Source organism: Monodelphis domestica, chromosome 5 (assembly GCF_027887165.1).
Source record: "Monodelphis domestica isolate mMonDom1 chromosome 5, mMonDom1.pri, whole genome shotgun sequence".
In the NCBI taxonomy this organism is placed as follows: Eukaryota; Metazoa; Chordata; class Mammalia; order Didelphimorphia; family Didelphidae; genus Monodelphis; species Monodelphis domestica.
The window spans coordinates 226,172,730-226,179,069 of NC_077231.1; the positions used below are offsets into that span (position 1 = coordinate 226,172,730).

General features: G+C 45.7%; 1 non-coding gene across 1 annotated transcript; it reads right to left on the reverse strand.

The window, feature by feature from the left end:
• Positions 1-6,017: 6,017 nt before the first annotated feature.
• On the reverse strand, positions 6,018-6,089 carry TRNAC-ACA (transfer RNA cysteine (anticodon ACA)). Its single transcript has one exon. It is a non-coding gene; the product is annotated as a tRNA-Cys (tRNA).
• Between the last annotated feature and the right edge of the window lie 251 nt (positions 6,090-6,340).

Consider the following 6,340-nt stretch of genomic DNA (forward strand, 5'->3'; position numbering starts at 1 on the left):
TGGCCTGCAAGGATACACTTAATGAGCACCTTTCCAAGCTGCCACCACACCCTGTGCAGCTACATTCCAGAGGCCTTGCCAGTGGCTTGGAGAAGCCTCCTCAGGTCCCAGCTTCCAGCCCATCATCTTGGCTGAAGGGTAAAGTCCAGGGGCCCCCTTTGAGGGTCCCAAACTCCCACCAAACCCTCCAAAGGCCATTTGGGCCTCAATCATTGCAACAGAGACCTTTCCATTGTGGAGCTGTTCCCCTCCTTACCCAGACAGGCCTGGAAGGCCCCCAAGCAGAGAGGACCCAACCTTCCTCCCACCCACTGGCCTTGAGACCCAGCTCACTCAGTTCTTTGGCCTTTCAGCTTCCATCTGTTCTGGAGGAGGGCAGCACACTCCTCAGCAGAAGCTGAAAATCCTTTTGTCCTTCCATGGGCCTTGGGTGAGCCTGGATGTCACCTGGAGAGAGTCAGGGAGAATTGCAAATCCCTCTCACTTGAGCACCAGCATCCAGCTCCAGACTGTTCCTCAGGCCCTGCCTGTCTGCTGATGGGCTTATTCCCTTTCCAGTTGGGAGACACAGAGTTAGTGGCCCACCCAGGTGGGGACCCCTAGCTGCCACGAGGCAGACACCCTCTTTCTAGGACCAGTAATGGGCCCCATGCAGCCCATCTCCCACTCGTCCTACCCAGGACACTTTCCTGGGGCTCCAGGACCAGGCCTTGCCTCTCCCTCTGCTGCCAGGCTCTCTGTCTCCCTGTGACTGTCATGCCAGCTCCTCTTCCCAAGGAGATTCATAGCTGAATTTGATCTGGTCACTGCTGGAACCATGCAGGGCCTGAGCTAGTGTGGAGAAAGACCCAAGACCCTGCAGCCTGAGCCAGGTCCTCTTTGTGTGGCCTTGTCAACAAGAAGGGCCTCTCCCAAGGCCTCAGAATGATTTCTGTCTGTCTGTCTGTCTGTCTGTCTGTCTGTCTCTGTCTCTCCTGCTCTTTGACACTTCCCACAACCAGCCCTAACCAGGATGCCATGCCAAGGACATCAGCATAATAATGCCTCTAGTAGCCCTGGTAGCCCAGTGGCCTCAGGGGCTAGAGCAGGAGGAAGGGCAGGGCTTTTGCCTATACACCTGAGGGGAGTGTCAGCAGGAGGAGAAGGAGGAGGCCCAGAGACAAGGCAGCTGGCAGAGGCTGGAGGCACACAAGAAGCCAGAGGACAAGGGGCAGAAGACACACGTGCAGACACAAGCGCTCTGGTGGTAAAGGCAGGGACAAAGGAGATGAGGGAGCAAAGAGGAGGCTCTGGTCAGGTCCAGGCTCAGTGACCTGACACATGTGGTTTTCTGAAATCCTGGGGTGACCCAATGGCCCTGGACTTCTAGGAAGGGTGCCTGCTGAAGTGCCTGCATGGTCAGTAGGTGGCTCTAACAAGACTTTGGCCTTCTCTTGAGGTTCCTGAAGGCACCTGAAGGCCTTTTTTAAAAAGTTTTTCAGTCTTTCAGTTACATGTAGAAACAGTTTTTACAATTTTTTTGGACATTTTAACATTCTGATGTTCTCCTTCCCCATCCTCCTCCACACTTTCCAAAGCAATGAATAGCCTCAGATATAGATATTATATATATATATAACATTATATAATATTACATATTATATATTTCATATTTATATATTTCTTATAACGCATATTTCCATATTGCTTATGTCATGATAAGAACCCATATCACACATACATGACACATACACACAGATACATATGTCTCTTTAATGAAATAAGATAGTTGATGGCAGACTTTGATCTACATTCAGAATCCAACAGTCTTCTTTGGTCGTGGAGAGCATTTTCATCCTGAATCCTGTGTGCTTATCTGGGAGACTCATTTTCCTAATCATGGTTTAATCCGTCACAGTGGATCATTGTATAATATTTCTATTATGATGCATATTATTCTCCTGGTTCTGCTCACTTCACTTTGCGTGCGTTTGTGGAAGACTTTCGAGGTTTTTCTGAACTCTTCCTGTTCACCATTCCTTATGGCTCAATAGTATTCCATTACAACCATATGCCACAACGTGTGCATCCATGCCCCAAGTGATAGATAACTCCCCAGTTTCCCATTCTTTGCCACTACAAAAGGGCCACTAAACATTTTTGGCACAGGTAGGTTCTTTTCATTTATCTCTGAACTCTTCAGGATATAGACTCAGCAATGCTATTGCTAGGTCAAAGGATATGCAAGGTTTCATGGCTTTGAGCCTGGTTCCATATTGCTCTCCAGAATGGTTGAATCAATTACAGGTCCACCTGTAAATTTGTTAAATTTGTAAAATTGTGTTAGTGTCACAATTTTCCCACATCCCCCCAACACTTATCATTTTCCATTTTGGTCATGTTAGCCATGTGAGGTAGTATCTCCGAATTCTTTTAATTTACATTTCTCTAAATAATGATTTGGAGTCCTTTTTCATATAACTATGAATAGTTTTCAATTCTTCTTCTGAAAAATGCCTTTTCTCATTCTTTGACCATTTATTGATTGTGAAATCTTATTTAATCTTATAAATTTGACTCAGTTCTGTATCAATTTGAGAAATGAAGGTTTTTTAAAAAATTATTTTATTTGGTCAATTTCAAACATTATTTCTTGGATACAAAAATCATTTTCTTTTCCTCCCTCCCCTCCCATGGCTGATACGTGATTCCCCTGAGTATCACATGTGTCCTTGATCTGAACCCATTTCCATGTTGTTGGTATTTGTACTGAAATGTTCATTTAGAGTCTATATATAATTTCATAGCTGTGCTTTTTATGGTGACAAAAAATTGGAAAATGAGGGGAATGTCCCTCTATTGTGGAATGGATGAACAAATTGTGGTATGTGATGGTGATGGAATATTATTGTGCTATAAGGAATGATGAACTGCTTGTTTTCTATATGAACTACATTATTCTATTACAAAAATGAATAATATGAAAATAGGTATCGAGTGATAATACATGTATAACAGTGTCAGCTTGTCAGCTCAGGGAAGCAGGAGGGAAGAGGGGAGGTAGATAACATAAATTATGTAACCATAGAAAAATATTTTTAGATTAATTAATTAATTAAAGAAGAATATCAGGGCAGTTTTCTTTGATAATTTCTTATAATATGGTGTTCATATTTTTTTTTTAACCAGGGCTTTCAGAGAGTCTAATAATCCTTTTTTTTTCAACACTTACCTTCCATCTTAGAATCAACACTAAGTATCAGTTCCAAGGCAGAAGAGGGGTAAGGACTAGACAATGGGGGTTAAATGACTTGACCAGGGTCACACAGCTAGGAAGAGTCTGAGGCCAGATTTTAATCTAGGACCTCTCATCTCTAGGCCTGGCTCTCAATCCATTGAGTTACCCAGCTGTCCCACAATAATTCTTAAATTGACTATTCTGGATCTTTTTTCCAGATAAGTTGTTTTCTAGTCAGTAAGTTATGTAATAGATGATATTTGAGGGTATATTTGATGGATACTAGATAACTAATGGATCAGGTAGTTATCTTCTTTTTGCCTACCCTCCTGTCTTTTATACCTCCCTTCCTCCCCTCTTCTTCCCTTCAGTTTCCCCTTCCCCCTTCTTCTTCAGCCTCCTTCTTAGTCACTCAGGGTGAGCTATGATGTTTCAGAGGAAATACTCTTGTATCTTCTTTATCTCAAGTAAGGGTTTATTGGGGAAAACAGGGAAGATGGAGGATAAGGTAAGAGGAGTGGGATTTCCCTATTATCTACAATGAGCATTAGGTTGGAGGATATTTAGAGAAATAACAAGTCAGTCACTAGCATGGAACAGAGCCAGTCAGAGAGAGATACATGATCTATTGTCCTTCTTCTTCTACCTTCAAATCAGTCAGGCCACCTCCAACTTGATTATCCCAAGACCCAGAGATAAACCCCGCTTCTTCCTTCAAAGTCACCATCAGCCCAAAGCCCAGAAAAAGTCACCATTGGTTTGGCTCCAAACTGCTTTTCCCTGTAACATTCCAAATGGAATTTGCCTTTGATTGATAGCTGACCCATCTCCAGCTTCTGTCCTTTGCATATATTTTCTTATAATTTCTCTCTTCTCCATAGTCATTTAATATTTTTTTTCATTCTTTTGATTTTATTTTGTTGTTTCTTGACATCTCATGAAGTCATTAACTTCCATTTGCCCAATTCTCATTTTTAAGGAATAATTTTGTTCAGTGAACTTTTGAACCTATTTTATCATTTAGCCAATCCTACTTTTTAAGAAACTGTGTTCTTCACTAGATTTTTGTGTGTCTATTTCCATTGGGCCAATTCTACTTTTAAGGTGTTATTTTCTTCTTGTAGTGCTTTCATTTCTCTTCCCCATTTTTCCTTTGCTTTCTTGTGTGATTTTTGAAACTCTTTTTGAGCTCTTCCAGAGCATGAGGCCAATTACCAGTTTTGTTTGAAGCATGTAGCTGCTTTGATCTCACTATCTCTTCTGACTTTGTGCCTTGTTCTTTGTCTCCATAATAATTTTTGGTGGTTAGGTGGATTATTTTTATGTTTGCTCATTTTCCCAGCCTTTTTCGTGACTTTTATTTTTTCTTATACATGGGCTGTGGTCTATAAGGGTAGAGGGTACACTCTTAAACTTCTGTTTTTCCTTGCAGCTCCAGTTCTGTGTTTCCACAAGTTTAAGTTCTTCCAAGGTGGTATGATGACCTGTGGGCTGGGAGCTCTGAAATCTGCTTCCCACTGCTAAATCAGTCTCCTCCAGGGCCTGTTGATGACTTGTAGGGCCCAGAGCACTGTGAGCTACTTGATGCTGGTGCCCTGGGACTCCCCTTTAGCTTCTCAGGTAGGTACACTGAAGACTGCCTTATGCTGGGGCTTGAGGTCTCACTGCAGGTTTGCCCTATGTCTTGGAAGTTCAAGAGATGAGCATGAGGTCTTCTGCAGGGTCTTGGGGTCACAATGTTGGATAGGGCCAAGGTTCAGAACCTAAAGAAATAGGGGAGAGTTGAAAGGGCTTCTGTTGGCTTGTGTAGGTGCTCCAACTGGATTTGAAACAGCCACCTCTGGAACCTCAGGCTACCAGCCTGGATCTGAGGCAGCAGGGAGGGAGCCCCAGAACCCTGTACCCTCAACCGGCAGCTCTTTGGCCTCCAGGCCTTGCTAGCAAGAAAGGTCTTTCTAGCTCTCCGTCTCCCTCCATTTCTCTCTCCCATTTTCCACAGCCAGCCCTATCCTGGATGCCAAGGACATTAGCCCAATGTTTCCTGCAGGAACCCAGCTAGCTGGAGGGTCTCAGAGGCTAGAGCAGGAGAAAGATAAGGACTTTTTCCCAGGCACCTGGTAGAGGGTCAACAGAAGGAACAGAGACAAACCCCAGAAGCAGGGCAGGAGGCAGAGGCTGGAGACACCTAAGAAGCCAGAGGGCAAAGGGCAGAAGCCACCAGCTTAGGAAGATCCCTGGGGTCAATTCAGGGACAAAGTAGCTGAGGGAGCATGGAGGAGGCCCTGCCAGGCCCAGGACCAGAAACCTGGACACTTGTGATTTTTATGTGCCCATGATAACTACCCTCCTGAGCCCTAAGATCCGAGAGATGGTGCCTGATGAAGTGTGTGCCTGGTCAGCAGTTGGCTCTGAAAAGCTGGTGGCCTTCTCTTGAAGCAGCTGCAGGCACAAAAAGAGGACTGGAGAGGTAGGAAGGTGGCAGCCAATGGGAGGCTGCTGGACCTGGGCAGACTCTGTTTGCCCTGAGGCTCTGCCATCCCCAAAGAGCATGGAGAAATCTGTGTCATCCAGGTCACAGAGAGGTAAGCTGAGGGCCCCTGCAGGGGTGTGGGGCCAGCTTGAGGTCCAAGAGGTATTTTGGCCTGGACCCAGCATGCTTGGAGTGTGGCAGCCACAGGGGGGAAAGAGGCTGAGGCTGGCAGAGGCTGGCAGAGGCTGGCTGAGGCTGGGTTTCTTGCAGACACTTTGGAGGCGAGAGGAAGAGGAGCATGTGGAATGCATAAAAGGCGAGGCAGCTGGTAGGGGGCACCTGGATTTGAACCAGGGACCTCTTGATCTGTAGTCAAATGCTCTACCCCTGAGCTATACCCCCTGGCCCATGAGTATACTCTTAAATAGTACCTTTCCAAGCTGCCACCACACACCACACCACACACCACACACCACACACCACACCCAGAGCACCTGCCTTCCAGAGCCATTGCCACTGGTTTGGGGAAGCCTCCCCAGAGCCCAACTGCCTGCCCTGATCCTGGGCACAAGAGCCATGTCCAGAGGCCCCCTCTGAGGGTCCCTGACACCCACCTCACCCTTGGGCCTCACCCACTCTGACATATGGGGCCA